A 17,758-nucleotide genomic window follows, 5' to 3' on the forward strand; every position below is an offset into this window, starting at 1 on the left:
CCTGTGTGAGATCGATGGGTTCAGACTTGGAACTGACTTAACAACAATAGCATTATTTGCTCTGGGCAGCCTTAAAATACTTGAAATTAGGAAGCCCTCTACAGTTGAGCTTTTGATAGGGAAATAACTTTCCTGAGCCTTGGTATCCTTATCGGTGGAATAAAAATCACTTGGCCCACTTCTCAAGGTATATAACATAAAAATGCCTAGCCCCACTTCGGGTCATAGTAGGTACTCAATAACAGAGGTCACTCTTTTTTCCTCCTTCCCTTCCTTCCTTTTCCTCTACCAAAGCTTTTGTCAAAGATTGACTCTTCTCCTCCTTACTTACTCCCCTCCCCCACCCCACCCTCCAAGAAGTGTGGAAGTTTACTGATCCTGTTTCTACCATGGAAAATAAAGGCCTAGTCACTGCTTATCCAAGGTCAAACACCCACATCTGAGAATGGCACCCTAAGAGTCCCCAGCGCTCTGTTGGAGAGAATAGACCTCTTGGGCGTATAACACACCATCTTCAATTTCCATTTTCTCTGCAGCGAGGAAACAATTCTCCAGTTATTATACAGCTGAGCCCTGCTTCCCAGTCCCATGTCTGACTGCTCTCCTCTTACAGCGTTCCTGCCACTGGCTACTTTATGGCCTGCTCACAAGTTCGACTTTGCTCTCCACCATTCCTCTATCTGTCCTGCCCCTCAAACACGGGGAGTTGCCCCAGCCCCTAGAGTCTCTGGGCACAGCTGATAAGGGTGGGTACCAGGAACCCCACCCATTACCAAGAAAGGCAGGCTGAGTTATCGGCACCGGGAACCGTATTCAAGTACCCCGGGCATTTCTAAACCATCAAGAGCATCGTTGCTGGGAAAATGTTATTCCTCATGCAGACATCATTGTGCCCTACTGCACAAGCACCTCCCCTGTTACTTAGGAAGGAACTTAACAGAACATATCCTAAAGCTGTCATGTCGAGTGGACTAAGAAATCCAGTGTGACTCCCTTCAGACTTTGTAATTCCTTCTTAACCTTTTTATTAGTGAGGAAGAAAAAAAGAGGAGAAAAGAGAGTCTTGGTTGTTTTTCTATCTAACTTTGTGCAGTGAGCTCCCAGTGGCCAATTAGGGTGCCCCGCCTCACCAGAGCAAGGGATCCCAAGCGTGGGTCTATTTAGGGAGGTGATCAGAGCAGGGTATCAGGTCCCACAGTGCTGGCACTGATCTCTATCGTGTTCCTTTTAAGAGGGTTGGCAGCCTGGAGTCTATTTTTAAACCCATGAGAAAGGTGCTACATGGATTCCGGAGAGGGCCAACAGTAAACCCGAGGTCACTATGCGGAAGGTGGGGGAGAATGAAGCCAAATCTAGGATTTTCTCTTCACATAGCCATAGGGGTTCCCCTTATTCCTGGGTCCAGATATTGACTGTCATTCCAAAGGAATCTCTTTAGTCGCAGGCCCACTCTGACTTGACCTCAATGGAATTTGACTCCTCATGTGCCCTTGAGTCGAAAAGGGTTTTGCCCTCTGGGCCTATTTTCCAGTTATGAGATTTAAAATATATATATATATTCCCACTCCCAATGTGAAAAATTGATGTGCATTTTTATATATCTGTCATCTCCCTCTCTTCTGATTTTCAAATCATATGCTCTGGAATGCGCACTCCGCCCCCACCGACCCGCCCCACTGTCTGGCCCAGAACTGCAGAGCCCACAGTCAAGACTTTGCCAACAAGAGTATCCGAGTGAAGCCTGAGCTCCCAGTGGTCTCTGTGCCCAGAATCCCAGAAATGCTGCCCTTGTGCTGGAGATAAGGGTGGGAATGGATTCGAGTGGCAAGTCAGCAGGGGACAGGGTTATTTTCCCAATAGTGAAAAGCAAACAGGCATCCAAACATCACTGTTTCTCATCAAATAACCAGATGAAGAGAACAGAATGTTTTATGTACAGTAACAAATTTCAGCTTCAGTACCCATTTCTCTTTTTGGATAAGAAATAAAATCCCTAAAAAACTAAATGTTTTAAGAACAAGCAAATGCTTTCGCTGAGCAGTTCTGGGACCAGCTAAGACTATCCTGGCAGAGAAGTAAGTATGAGAGGAGGCACCTTCTCATAGTCATGCATCTCAGAATCTCCACACCCAACAGAAAAGAAGCACTCACTACATGTTTCTTGAGTCGAATAGGATTATGGTCCCCAAATCAACCAAATGAGACCTTTGGCCAGACTAGGTCGAAACAACATGTATGACTGTGAGTGTAATATTGAACATGCACCAGAGGCTCAATAAATCTTAGCTAAATTGGAATCCAAAGAAATCCAATCAATTCAGATTTTAAAATGAGTCACATCCGTGAAAAGAACAATCAGATGTTCGGGGCTGCTTGACAAAAACAATCAGCTGTTTGGGGAAATTACAGGCACCGCCCACCCCAGAGCCCTGGGCTGTGCTGCAGGAAAGGATCCCACACCCAGTCCACACCTCCAGGCTTTTCCCCCACAATCTCCATTAGCACTAAATTGCCAGTCCATGCCCGGCTCCCAAAGCAATGACGCAGACAGTTCTTCAACAGTTCATCTCTCTGCTGAGGGTGCAATGTTGAGACTCGATGAGGTACATACATATAATTCTAACAGCATCCCCCATCTTCAAGTGTACTGGCCATGCTTCATTTTCCCCACCGTGTGAGGCTCTGGCTATACTCAGAACTGACACTTCAGAACATATTGCCTGGCGGCTGACTGGGAAGCCAAGATGCAGGGTGGAGATTATATACATTTTGGAAAACATGTAAGAGATGCACTGCCAAAATGGTCCCATTTACTAAACTAGGTCCAGTATTTCCACACATTATGGAAACTTGCCTTTGCAGCCTGCTGGTATGGGGAAGAAGAGCAGCACATATTGGAGAAACTGCAAAATCAAGCTTCCCACTGGGACATGCTAATATGGAAAACTTTGTTTTTCAAATTGCCAAATGGGCTTGGGTATTGGCAGTGAGCCCCACGATTTCAGAGTTTCCAAAGGATGCCCATGTGTCAGTTCAGACAGCCCTGCCTGGCTGACCAGGAGATCTGCTCGGGCCTTCTCCTTTATTTGAGCAATTGTCACTGAAGGGACGGAGGCAGGATGAGTGATCCATCACCAGCCTGACCTGCCTGAAGAATTCAGAGGGGCCTGTCCTCCCCAAAGGTTGTCCGGCATTTGGAGTGATGCTTTCCCAGATTAGGGGAGCTGGCCTGGGGACATACTAGGAAATGGAGGTTGGGAAGATCATGCAGTGTGACCCCTCTCGTGCCCTCTGGCCCATAATACCTCACTGTAGTGACAATGAGATACACAGAAAGGTGCAAGAAGGGGAAAAGATTTGAAAATAATTGCTAACCCTTACAGACCAGGTACTATTCTGAACATTTTAAATGTCTTGACACATTTAATCTTTATTACCACCCTATGGGGTATCCCCATTTGACAAAAGACAACATCAAGGCACAACAACATTAATTTGCCCAAAGTCACCCAAGAATACTACGATGCTTTGGATGATATATGATGCAGAGTGAAGGGAGTCCCTCTGATTTTTGCTGGATTACAGGAGCCTAAGGTATTTTTAGGGTAGGTGAGAAAAGTGAAATTCAATATTCTCTGGGAAGAATTGGTCAGTCTTTGAAATTTGAATGCAACTAGTGCCCCTTTATTAATTTGGCCATTCTCTCTAGCCAGATAAGACCCCAGCCACCGATCTGATGCTCTCTCAATTCAGAAATGTTAGGCCACTGTTTATACGCACCCAGGCCCTGAAGGGTTTAATGAGAGGTGATTGAGCTAAGATCATAGAAGGTTTGGGAAATGGAATCTTGAACCAATAAAGTTGATTTTAATCCCCATCTATTCCAATTGAGTTCGCTGGAATTATAATAGTAACTTCAGTAACATGCCCTTTTGAACCAGGCTGAAAGCAGCTCCAGTAGGCAGGTGCTAAGCCTTCCCAGCTGGCCCTGGATCCTCAGCTTTAAGGGAAGATAATGAGGTTGTGGAGTCCTTAGGGACCCTCTGCTGTGGCGCCAGCTTCTTTCCCCTTCATTTGGGCCCTGATGGTAAGAGGCAGACGCAGCTGGCCAAATGCTGACCGAAGAGGTTTCCTTTTATTTCCTGGAGCAAAAACAATTAAACCCAATTAAATTTCTACCTGGCCTACCTACCATCTCTCAAAGTTTGCCATTCCTTACAACTTGACAACAAGAAGACAGGCTCTTTCTTTCAAGAGCCTCTTAAGCTCCTTTCAGCAGGGTACTTAGCAGCTCCCACTGGAGAACACCTTGGCATCTGCCTTCTGCTCTCTAGTCCTATTTTCTCTTTACTACCAAGGCAACAAGAGTAGGTGCCACACACAATATTTCAAAGGAGGCTCATTGTATTCTTAATAATTCAACAGAGACCATTATCTCTCATTCATTCCTCTTGTGAATTCTGGCTGGCTTCTCTTTCAGATATCTTTCCATATAGTATTTATATAACCCCTGTGATAATTATTTAAATAAAAAAGGTAAGGAAACAAGCTATAAATTATCAGCCATCTCCACATATATCTCCATCCTTCTTATCTGCATATCCACCTCCACCCCCATCACACATACACTGGGTAAATCCCAAGGTATGTTACTCGTTTGGACATTTCTAATTTATAAAATGATAAAGCACATCTAGATGATCTCTTTTTAAACCTTGGCTTTATATCTTTTTAAATAAATAAAAAGTTATAGAGGTATTGATGTTCTTTCCATCTCCAAAATGTTATGACTTCATGAAGTGAAGACCTTATTTCGACTCTAACATCAATCTTATAGTCCGCTTCCATAAGCTGCTTTTCAATATGACCTTTTTCAGCACCCTTACCTTACCTCTTAAATAAAAAAAAAAATGCTAAGTATTTGAGAATGAACGAGAGAAATGGGCAGTGAACCAAGTATCACTAAAAACACCATTATCGTATCTATAATGGCTGAGCTGGTTATTAGCCTCCAGAGAGAGACATTTCCAGGATTTCTGAAATAAGATACAAACATGCTCATCAATATTTCCAAAGGAAAATAATTGCCATATCTACATCAACCTTTAGTCTCTCAAATGATATTGGGGTGAGGGTAACAAAGATAAATTATTAGTACAAGACTCGATGGTACAAATAGGTCTGCTTCTCCTCATTTATTTGTTCTTTCATTCAAATATGAACTTGTTGAATTGCTGTGTGCAATCTGAGAACCCAATAGCAGACATAAGTAAGGTAATATTCCATGGTTTCAACCCTTGGGAAGATGGCAGACTAGAGGTGAAAGATATAGCTATATGGAAAATAAAAAGAACAGTGAACAGGTTAAAGACTCAGAGAAACAAGAGCTCAAGAGTTGCCCGGTAGCAGTGTAAGATTAAAACCAACTCAGAGGTTCCAGCAAAAAGTTCCAAGAGTTCAAAGGGGGTGTTGAGATCAGAAGGGAGATCTTTCTTGGAGCAGTGAGGTTTGAGCCAAACCTGAAGAACTGCCAGTTTTTAGGAAGTCATGGGGATCAATTTCAACACCACCAAAGCTTCTCTGGAGGCACCTATGGTCCAGGTGTTTGGTTATTGAAGATCATCAAGGAGAACACATGCTTCCAACAGAATGTGTGGATCCAGACAAACACTTGCAAATTAAAAATATATATGTTAGGCAACAAAAATATGTCTGCTCTAGGGAATTGTGTAAACATTGTGCTAAAAAAGAATTCTTTCCTAATGATAGTACAGCTTTTAAAGCTCTAAAGGTCCCGTCATGAGGTTGAGGGGTGTTTCCATCTTTCACAAAGATGTTACGCAAAGAGGAAAATGAGATGATGGTTGTTCGAATCATTTGTTTAAAAATTATTTGTGTGCCTATTAAGTTCCAGGAACTGTTTAGAATCCAGCACTGGACAGACAGACAAAAATCCTGCTTTTGTGGAGCGTGCATTCTAATGGGAGAGAGGGGAAGCGGATAGTTGGACAATAAGATATCTATCCTTTGAGAAGTAATAAGTGCCAAAAGGAAAAGCGAACAGAGAAAGGGGACGGAGAGTGATATGGGATGTGGTATTGGATACACAAGACCTCTCTGGGAAGGTGTTAGTGGAGGAGAGACCCGAATGCAGGCAGGGATGAACCTTGTGGTATCTGGTTATGAGAGGTAAACTCAATGAGGTTGAGAAAAATTCTAGTGCCCTCTTCCACCCCCACCCATCACCAAGATATGCCTCCTGCTAAATCTGGAAGGCCCTCCTCTATACCTACAGATTAAACGCATTTTTCGATGCACATAGAATGAGAAATTAGAGGTCCTGGTAGAGGAACCGAAAGAAAGGATGAAAGACAATAATAGGTAACATTTTGGTGGGTGCTTACTATGTGCAAGGCACTGTTCTAAGCATTTTAGAAGTGTTAACTTATTTAATCCTCACAGCAACATTAGAAGGTAGATGCTCTAATTGTCCTTACTTTATGCGTAGGAAACAGAGGCACAGAGAAGTTAAGAAACTTGCCCAACTTCACATAGCATATAGGTGATAGAATCAGGATTTGAACTCAGCAATCTGGTGCCAAGCCTGCTCTTATAAGTATTCTACTCTAGAGGACAATAAGATTCTAGAAGGATAGAAAGCCCAGGAACTCTGAGGAAGCAATAAATAAAAGAGACACCAGATCTGGCTGGAAAAGGTCTCTGGAAAAGGTTCTCTAACAGCTCTACCTACAGGCCACTTACTCTAATTATTATTTAGCATTTGCTAAGAGCTTATCCTGTCCCGAGGCCAATCAGGGAAGCTGAAGTCACCGACAGCTGAAATAGACCTCTGGGGTCCTCCCCGGGGTTCACCCGGAAGGCAACTGTCCAAGCAGCACAGATAGGAAGCACATATTCACGTCCCCATTTTGAACCAATAACTCAATTATTTCCTCTTGGATGCCGACTGAATTTATAAACAGCATTAACATTTTTGAAATGCCTGTAGGAGTTTGTTGAGTTAACCCAGGTGACTCATTATTATAGCATCAGCTTATTCTCCATTCTTCCTGGTGGATGAGACACCCTCCTACACCTCCCAGGGGAGGGGAGAGGAGCAGACTCCTCTCTTTTACTAGAGTCTTCCCACCCAAGTGGGTCGATGCTTTTCAGGCCCATAGAGCAATGGTTTTCCTGGAGTCTGAGGCCTGGGTAGCTCTAGTACTTGCCAAGGCCACTTTGAGGGATTGTGTATGTATCTGTGTATGCATGTGCACACTTGTATGTATGTGTATGCATGTGCATGTGCGTATGTGTGAGCATGTGTGTGTGTGTGTGTGATCATCACTGTCAGGGCAACTTCAGACACTTAAACAGTGGATCAAGGGTGTTAGGCTGGGTCGAGGGGAAGATGGTGAGGAAGGCAGAGGGCTGCTGAATGCACTGTCTTTTCTGTAGGTAAATGTATTACAGCCTATTAAACGGATTACTTAAGGAGGTACAGGCAGCTGGGGATGGGGATTAAGGGTAGGGAGAGGAGAGAATATACCACACACACACACACACACAAGAATCAAAAGTAGTTTGGCATTTAACTTCTAATAGCACTGCACTAAGAAACTGGCAAAATCCCTAACCAAAAATGCTAAAGCGAAGCATCCCTGCCCTGTTGTTCTATATTTGTGGGATGTCTCCCTCTCTGGGGAAAAAAGTCACCACTTTCTGTTTGAACTGGGGCCTTTGTTTGGAAGGTTGGAGAGAGGAGATGAAAGCCAGTGGGAGGTTTTGTTGGTGATGAGGCTGAGATCATCTGCAGCCCTTCACCTTACCCCATATCTTCACGGCCACCCCAACTTTCCCTTGCCCTCTGCAGTTTTCCTAGACAGCCAGCAGGCTTTGGACTGCCCACAAACGCCTGCCTAGTGGCCCTTTCCTACTTGGACAGGCAGCGTGCTGTGTAATCTGAGAGACTCTTTTAAGGCAGGTACCACCTGAACCACCCCCGACCAGCAGCTGTGCCAGGTGCCTTCTGCTTAGGTACCGCACCCCAAGAATCATGGGGTGGACCCACCTGTCCAGACTCTCTGAGCCCTGCGTGCTGAAGCTCTGACCTCACCACATTTCCTATCTCACTTCCCCCTTTTATTTACAAGTTGTCCCCCAGCCCACCCCAGTTCTGAAGTCCACCTCCGTTGTGGGGCTGCCCGATGGAAGAAGGAATATTTTCAGAGAGCTGATAATACGCACATCTCAAGGCAAAGACACAGGGCCAAAAAGAAATTGGGCATGTTGTGGAGAAGCCCATCTGTGTTGGGTGAGGATGTGCCTGGCATTTCTTAGGTGGGTATTTCAAACTGGCAGAGCAAAGCTGCTATCCTCCAGGCCTCCCAACGCCACCCTTCCATGTGTCTCCCTTTATCTGTTTCCCACTAACCAGTGAGTAACTGCAAGCAAGTCACCTAACCATTCCACTCCCTACTCACCACCTCCACAATACGGGATCTTATTTCCCAGTGGGAGCATCATACTGAGTGACTCAGTTCCACATCCTGCAGGCCTGTCCTTAAATAACTCCATGGCCCTCCTTGACCCCCTGGTATTTCCTAACAACCATGGGGAAAACGTGCTGCCTATTGAGAACCATCTCAAGTGGTCCTGGATTCTTGGTGAATCAAACGCTAAGCACTGTACATGAATCAAGGTATAGTACATTGCATAAATTAATTTTTGTTTCATCTTACACATTTGGAGTTAGGTCCTCTCTAATCACCTATGCAAATCTAAGTAAACAAGATGCAAATCTGGATCCCAAATTAAATGAAAGAATTCCATCCTATTCATATTGTAAAATTTCAAGTATTTCATTCGATCTTTAGATACCAGCTGCTCAGAGAGTCCCAAGATTTCTAACTACAGTATATACTAAATGGTACAAGCATTCCTAAAATATCCACACCGGAAAAAGCTCCTTTGCTCATCCCAAATCCATTTCCCCTGATTAAATGATTTTCTCATTTCTACAGAGAGCTATTAAACCAACCATGCAAACTATCCAGGCCCCACAGATCCGGGAGGAGAAAAAAATTAGACAGTGTTTAGAGAAATCAACCCTTAGCAAAGTAACAGCACCAAAGTGAATGCAGCTCATGCAGTTTTGTTAACCAAACCCCATTCCCTCTTTGGGTTGTATATCTTATAATCGCCTCTTTCAAGGTTGTCATTTCCAAGGTCATCTACTCCCTATCCCTGGTCCCTGCAACTGTCATTCCTTGGAAATACTTGACTGGCCAGATCAAGTGCTTTCCTCTTTGGAGAATTCCAGTTGTTGGAAAGTTTTTTCTCATATAAAATTGGACTCTGCTTTCCTCTGATGTCTACCCTACACTCTACCTGGTGCTGACCTTGGGAATACCATGGGGTGAGTCTCTGCTCTTGCCAGTCCTCTCAGTATAGCCAGATACTACATTTCCCAAAGTGTGTTCCCAAGAATGCCAGCCCTGTGCAATGTCACCCATGCCACCCAAAGTGTGCACGGGGCAAATAAACATGGGAAAAACAAACTTTATTCTTAGAGATTTTCAGAACAAGGGAGTATGTTAGAGCTCTGAGCAGTCATGGAGAAAACCTGATCAGTGGTATTTAAGCCAATGTGCCCCTTCGGTATTTGACTCAAAGACTCTTCCCCCACCCCCCACCCCCACTCCCGACATAACACTATTTCAAGAGAGGCTGGTCATTTTCACTCTGACTGATCTCCTGCTAGCCAAGCTTCATAACTCTTCATTGTATACCTCTACCCGATTCTCTTTTACCTTACCTACCCCACCCCACTCCCAGCCTCCTTGACCTCTAGGATCTAAGAACATTAAAACAAGGAACTTTAATGCAATAGGTAACTGTATTTAGTAAATTCCTTCTTAAAGCAAGACATCCCTTTGGGATATAATTAACCAATTCCATAATTTTCCTGTCTTGTACATGTGAACTTTAGTATATTACATTTTCATCTCTTCAGTGGGCCTTGTAATGCAATTACTTCAATGCTACAACCTACCATAGGGATTTTTTTTTAGGCGATTGATATCTGCCATTAAATTCACTGATGAATATGAAGAGCAAGGTGAAAATTGGAAACATTTTTAGTTCTAGCATGTACAGAACATGGATGATCTATTCAGTTAAAGCTTTTTTTTTTTTTTTTTTTTTTTTTTTTTTTGCTTTTTACGAAAGATTTTATGTATAATAATTTTCCTATGCACTTGGGAGCTAGCTACTTAAAGAAACCCCGTGGTGAAGCTTTTGCAAATTAAGTAAACATCCTGTCACGCATCTGTTTTGTGGGTTTAAATGAATATACACTTACTGAAGGCTGTCTGCTTTGGGTTTTTAAAACACAGGAGAGAGTCCCATGCACAGTGGGTCCAATAAGGCTTCTTTGAAGGATTGTGCAGAGTGGGTGATGTGGAGTCCAAAGGCAGGCCTGCCATGATCCTGCTACAGGGCCAAATACTCGCACCCTGGAATCAAGTATTTGAGGAGTGGGCTCTGGGGAGTTCCATGTGAAAATCTACCATGCGACCGGGGTGAAGAGATGCCAGCCCTCACAAGCCCCTGCTTCTCTTCCTGAGTTTCCTGTTTCTACCACTCACGTGAAAGCAGAATAAAGGACTGGTTAAGAAACCAGGCTCTTGGTCCACTTTTCTAAACCAGTTATACTGTTTACTAGCTATCTAGTCACGAGCAAATTAATTCTCTGTGCCTCAGCTTTCTTATCTGTAATATGTAATGACCATAGCACCATTAAATGAGTGAAAACCTGCATGGTTCTTAGAAAAGGGCCTGGCACGGGGCCCAAGGTGTGTTAGTGAGGCCTCTCACATTTCCCTTTGCTCAGTGTGATCTGTCATATCCATCCACTGCTTTCCATTTTAATGCTAACACCTTAGATTAGACCTGCATTACTTCTCACCTGGACCATTCAGTATCCACCTCCAAACCTTCTCCACCTCCAGCCTCTCTCCCATCAACTGTACACACTGGTACAAGAATCGGCTTCCTGAACCACAGCCACAATCCTGCTATTGCCCTTCTCAGAATCCTTCCGTTGCTCTTCGCTGCTCTCCAGGTCCTTTGAACACCCTGGCAGGTCCTTCCCAGGCCCTTCCTGGTCCACTTTCCAGGTAAGTTTCCAACCTGATCTCATACCTCTCTTCTGCTCCTGCCTTGAACCAATCTGAAGATGCACTGACTGGTCAGGGTCTTTCCTCATGCTGTCCTCTCCCTCCGGGGCCCCCTTCGGTGGTCCCTTCTCCCTCTGTTCTTGACTGTCTGTATCAAATCAGTTACTTATAGGTAACTTAAGATACTATCTCCATGGAATCTCCCTCAGTTCCCTCTACGTGCAATATCCCCTGTCTTCTGAATTTCCAAAGCATTTTAATCCTTGAGGCAGCTTCCTTACTTCTTTGGAATTAGAGCAGTTTAAATATGTGCCTCATCTGCCCTTCCACACTGCAGCGCTTTAAAAGCATCCACCCCAGGCTGCTTCACATCTGCAGCCCCACAGGAAGTTGCCCATCTCAGATGCTCACTAATTATGTATCAGCTTGGAAAGTGCTCTGGAGCAAGACTCTGAAGGAATACGAGTGAGAGCAAGTCATGATGGGGCTGAGGGAGTTAGGAAAATTTCAGAGGAAGGCCTGCACGTGTGAAAGGCATGATAGAAGAGAGGCTATAGGCAACCTTATACACTGTTCCTGGGCCCTGAAGGAGCTCCCTGGAAGAGACACACACTGAACCACGGGAGACCCTGAAGATGGCCACCCCAGTTCAGTTTTCAACAATATCTCTAAGCAGGGAGCGCCTTTATCATTACACAAACAAAGAAAATTAGATGCAAACGAGCAAAGACCCTAATCAACAACTTAATGCTGCCTTATGCACTGCTTGCTCGGAATACATCCCATTTATTCAAAGGCTAGAGACAAAGTTCCTAACAGCCACTGTCGCTGATGAATGGAGCAGAGAAAAGGCTTTGTATGGTTATCTTAATCCTGGAGCATCTATTTAAATATCACTTTGTGCCTGAGACGTTCACAACTTGCTAATACTAACTCAGCGCTTGACACCAAACTTCTTTGGGGTTGTCAGTGTCAGGTGTTATTATATTTGCATTTTTCAGAGGGAGACACAAGGACATTCAAAATTAAGTGATTTTTTTTTTCAAAACCCTACAGGAAGATAATTTAGATGGAGCCTGAAAATTCAAAACTGCCAACATGTCAGTTCATCACTCCATCTGCAAATGTTTTTTTAACCAAATCTGAGAAAGACTGCAATTCTAATAAAAGGCAGTTTCTATGAGGGATCCATAAAGAGAAGAATATAGGTATTGGTGGAACGAGTTCCACTTAGTCATTAAATACAATAATCTTGACACATTTTCATGTTTCATACAGACACACGCAAGTCAGAGTTTGTATTCAATGGTCATTCACTTTTTTAACTCCATGAGCATTCATTAGTGCCAGAGATACCATCCCAAAGCAGAGATGGATCAACTGCTAGACGAGGGTGACGGCTTTAAGGGGACCAGAAGATGGGGGAAACTATGAGAGCTGGAGAATATGGTAGGACCTTCTCCTGCTCACAGGATGGGTAGCATTTAGATTGATGCAGAGAGACGGAGGTGGAGGGGCAGGCCCGACCTGAAGCCCAACAGTCATGATTTGTTGGTGATTCACCAAAAGCTTGAGGAAGTTGGGTTGGAAAGCTCCATTCTAACAGGTGATACTGAATGGCAATTCACATGCATTTGGCAATGCATAAACATCCACTGCCATTATCTGTGTCTCAAAGTAGACACTGTTACTTCCTGGCTCTCTGGCCTGAATCTAACCCCCCAGAACCTGATAGTGGTAACTGGGAGAGATAAGGAACTTGAAACATGCGAGGTAATATTACCTGCTGAGAGGTGCCAGCAAAATCAACACATAATTCCTAACACTAGTTAGCTTCAGAAGTTTCCTTGAAAGATTGGCTATCTCCCAAATACACGGCAATTGGAAAGAACTTATCTGATTAAGGCTCAACTTCAGAAGAAAGAGACAGAAAGAAGGAAAAGAGAACCAACAATGGCCTAGAAATAGCTACTATTACACTCCCACCAATACACGAACCCTACCCTACCAGGGCCGGCAGAAGCTGCTATTTTATCACACACATTCTCTCCCATATGCTTAAAAGTGGAAGTGGCTCCAAAATCTTTCTCAACACAGAATTCCAGGCAGCTGCTACCAACCAGATTGGCACTGACGTGGGCAACGACTCATTTTCTCTTCCAGTGTTTAATCAGCAACTTGTAACAAATGGGATGCTCTTGGCTATGGGGCATGAATGGTTCATCAGACCTTACCACTGTTTTGATGACATATTCTTCAAGAATTTCTCCCCTTGTTTCTCTGATTGCATGTTTTCCAGAACAGTGTTATAACTTACTTGCCATTCAGATTTTCTTAATGGGACAGAAGGCACTGACCAGAGAACACAAGTGAACAAGTAAACAAATGAAAAAAAAAAAAAAAAACCAGAAAACCAGAAAAGTTATATGTCTCTTTGTAAAGTTGACAGGCTGATGTCAATACCAGATTCCTGCAAGTTAGATTAGGATTAAGTCAGTTCCCAAACCTGCTGTCCTCTAGTTGTGCCTCAACATCAAGTCATGGGGACTACAAACTGAGGACCAGATCCCAGGGCATCCTTATGAGCACTCTGTCGATACCCACAGGCAACAAGCTAATTTCCTCACTCTTCTTGACTACAATGAGACTCAATTTCCTCATCTGTGGCATGGGTACTAATTCCTACGTGGCCGTTGTATTAAATGGTCTGAGGTGTCTAAATTGCATTGCATCATGGCAAGTACACAGTATCTACTCAATAATGTTAATTGTCTGCCCTTCCTTTAACTAGGACCTCATCGATTCTCCCCTGGTATTTTCCTACCCGGTTTGCACTCCCTGCTACTCCAGTGATCCCTCTTCCTGAACCCTGCCGGAGTGAGCATTCTGATTATGGCCCTTTCCTACTCAAAACCCTTTCTTTGCTGGCTTCCCAATACCTGTAGAATAAAGTCCAAAGTCTCAGGCTGAGATGCAGAAACTTTCATAATCTAGCTGCTGTTGTCTCTTCATCCTTATCTCCCACTGCTATCCACCACCCACCTGTCCCTAAACACCTGAATCATGCACCTCTCCCAGGCATGCGAGGCAGTTCTACACTTTCCATGCTTCCGATCATGTTTTCTCTGCCGCCAGCACCTTCCCAAGTTCCGCTCTGCAAAATTCTATTGATTCTTCGAGGCCCATTCAAAGTCCTCTTCCCCTCCAAAGCTTCCCCGACAAACTCCTTTGTTCGACTGACAAGCAGAATTAATCTTCCCCATTCCAACCCCCACTAATACAGCACTTACCTGAACTGACACTACGTTAAAGGCAGGGAGATAGTCTTTAAGTTTTCACAGTTCTTACACTGTTAAAAGTTATTGATCCAGAGAAGAACATGTGATTCCGAATAAATTATAATAGCGAACATTTCCTGATAAGCCAGGCTCCGATCTCACGTACTCCTCACAACAGCTCGAAGACAATACTATTGTCTCTAGTTTACAGATGAGGAAATAGAAGTATGAGGAGGGTTTACAGCTGGTCCACTGGCGCCACCTAGAAAATGGTAGAGCAGGGATTCAAACCCAGGTGATCAGCCCACAGGCAGTCAGATTGTTGGCCCTTAGTGTTTCTAGGGGAGTCTGCCTGCACTTTTCAGTTTTATGGGTGCAGACTAGTGGGTAATTTCAGCATAACCAGTACTTGAGGTGAGGAAGTTACATACCTGTGAGCATCAAAAACAAACAATCCAAAAAAAAAAAAAATCCAGTAAAAAAATTGGCAGACCACCTCAACAGACATTTCTCCAAAGAAGACATACAGATGGCCAAGAGACATATCAAAGACGCCCAACATCATTAATCATCAGGAAAATACAAATCAAAACCACAATGAGATATCACCTCACACCTGTTGGAGCAGCTGTTACAAAAAAAGCCAAATAATGAATATTGGCAAGGATGTGGAGAAAAGGGAACACGACTGCACTGTTGGTGAGATTGCGAACTGGTGCAGCCGCTACGGAAAACAGCACGGCGGTCCCTCCAAAAATGAAAAATACAACTACCGCGACCCAGCAATCCCACCCTGGGTACCTATCCAAAGAAAACAAAAATACTAATTCGAAAAAATCTATGTACACCCCTATGTTTATTGCAGCATAACATTACAATAGCTAAGATATGGAAGCAACACATCGATAGACGAATGGTTAAAGAAGATGTGGTATATATACATATGCAACAGAATATTACTCAGCCATAAAAAAATAAAATCTTGCTATTTGCAACAACATCGGTAGACCTGGAGGGTATTATACTAAGTGAAATAAGTCAGAGAGGGAAGGGCAGATACGATATGGCTTCACTTACGCATGGAATCTGAAAAAACAAAATAAAGTAGAAACGGACTCATAGATGTAGAGAACAAACTGATGGTTGCCAGAAGGGAGGTGTGTGAGGAGACGGTCGAAAAACATGAGGGGAACAACAGGTACAAATTTCCAGTTATAAAATAAACCCCAGGGACGTGAAGTACAGCAGAGGGAATGTAGTCAATAATATTGTAATAACTTTGTACAGTGACAGATGGGTACTAGACTTTTGGCTATTGCTTCGTTAAGTACATAAATGTTGAATGACTATGTGGCACACCTGAAATCAATATAATATTGTGCGTTAAGTATACTTTAATTAAAAAAAGAATTAGTTCTTTCATCTGTATGATTCAAGGTCCTATTCTAAAGGCTTAAGTGTATGCGATTAATAGAAGACTTTAAGAGATCAAAACCCCTCTAAGAATCTAAGGAATAGTCTCTAATGGTAGAACTTTGAGCCTCCCAGAAGATCGGTGGTGAAGGTGTTGAAGGACTAGGGCATTCTGCTGGTACCGTCAAATCACACCATGTAAACAGAAACTAGTCAGTGCCAAAGAGTCTTACAGATGACACAGCCCTGGCTATTTCCTCCCTTTGGAGAAAAAGAAAATCACAGGCAGGAACTATAACTGGATCCATCCCACTCTACCCCACTGGGAGGAGAGAGTGCCAGAGTGGGAAGGCAGGAGGGGCCTAGAATGGATTTTCCAAGCAGCTGGAACCGGTTCCATTGTTTGCAAATCATCGATAGCCTTGATCAGGGGTTGGACCAACAGAGATGAGAAGGATTGGACCCAAGCCAACTTCTTTTCAGCTTTTATGGGCAGTGGCTTTCTGAAGGAAATTGAAACCAGGTGCTCTTTTTTTTCACAAAATATTGCTTCACAGTCCACTCCTGGAAAGGGCACAGCAGTATTCTAACCAATATCATCCCAGGGAGAATCAAACAGGCTTCCCATTGCCTTCTCAGCCTCCAGGTGACGACTGGTCCTGCAGCTTTCTCAGGAGAGAATACAGTCCAGCCTCCCCCCACCCCACTCCACCCTAGTAGAGAAGGGCTAGGGGCAGGAGTTGTTGGCTTGTTCTGTCCCTAATCTGTCCCTAAACAAGTTTCCCCTCAGGCAATCCACCCTGTCTTCATTCCCGGACCACATTCCACTCTGGGCTAAGAGATTTCAGGAGCTGGTCAGCCCCATTAGCAGTGGGATTGCATCTTGCCTTAATGCACCTTCCTTCCTTCCTGTGCTATGGCAGTAAATTCAGGAGATAAATCAGCCTCTACTTGAAGCACAAGTCACAGAGGGACAGTGGTGGTCAAGGGTAAGTGGGAGGCAGAGAGGAAGACAATTCTATTTCTCACTGGATCTCTAATTGGTTGTCACTGCCTGTCAGAAAATGATGACAAACTCTAAACCTGGCCTGAGCAGGTTCACACTGGCCTCCCTCAAGACTGGGAGTGTCAGAAAAACCGGGGTGCTTGGCCAGCTGGGGCATTAGGCTGTGACCGCCAACCTCTGCGCAGGGCTTGTTGGTGATTTATTTTCCAAATAAATGACCCGATACATTCCTAACACTCAGTCAATGCTTGCAATTTGGTCAAGTAAAGGGGATGTGAGAGCTCAGACTCATTCATTGGTTTGAAATGACTTCGTTTAACAAATATATATTTTCTGCCCCATGTTCAAGACCTTGGTTGATGGCTGGGGGGGAAATAGGAGAAGTGACTCAAAGATGAGTCAGCGGGGCTGCCACCCCCTGCTTGCAGGCGACGACATATATGTAAATAAGCGTCAAGATGCAAGTGACCTTAAGGAAGAATCCAATAAAGTGCAGAGAGAGTTCGGAGGAAGGAAATATAATGGTGTGGATTTTTAAAAATCTCAAGAGCAGAGTATCTAAAACGTCATACACACAAACCACTAGAGCCATGATTTTTGACTGCTCTTGACCAAATCAGTGAGCAGTATTCAGTCATGAAGTATTTTGCGAGGAGTTCGTTGATCATTCACGAATGCAACTGATATTTAATGAGCACCTACTATGTGCCAGCCTATGTGCCAAGGATACGATTGTGAACAAGACAAACACAAGCACCTCAGCGTGAAGCTTACAAATATAATATAAAAATTTCCAAGTGCGGCCTGTTGAGGGAACAGATAGGAGCCTGCTGGAGCAATCCTCACGTGGAGTGGGGAGCAGGATAAGAGAGATGGGCAGG

The 17,758-nt window shown here is 43.9% G+C and overlaps 1 protein-coding gene across 8 annotated transcripts in view; it reads right to left on the reverse strand.

Moving 5' to 3' along the window:
- ANK1 (ankyrin 1) overlaps positions 1–17,758 on the reverse strand; it is a 184,605-nt gene that overhangs the window by 99,562 nt on the left and 67,285 nt on the right. Inside the window, exon 1 of one of the 8 annotated variants that reach the window (XM_016127404.2) lies at positions 14,471–14,993. The exons of the other annotated variants lie outside the window; for them this stretch is intronic. The gene's annotated coding sequence lies outside the window, so the exon portion shown is untranslated. Of the gene's footprint in view, positions 1–14,470; positions 14,994–17,758 lie in introns of those variants that run through there. 8 annotated transcript variants of the gene reach the window in all.

Source organism: Rousettus aegyptiacus, unplaced genomic scaffold (assembly GCF_014176215.1).
Source record: "Rousettus aegyptiacus isolate mRouAeg1 unplaced genomic scaffold, mRouAeg1.p scaffold_m13_p_11, whole genome shotgun sequence".
In the NCBI taxonomy this organism is placed as follows: Eukaryota; Metazoa; Chordata; class Mammalia; order Chiroptera; family Pteropodidae; genus Rousettus; species Rousettus aegyptiacus.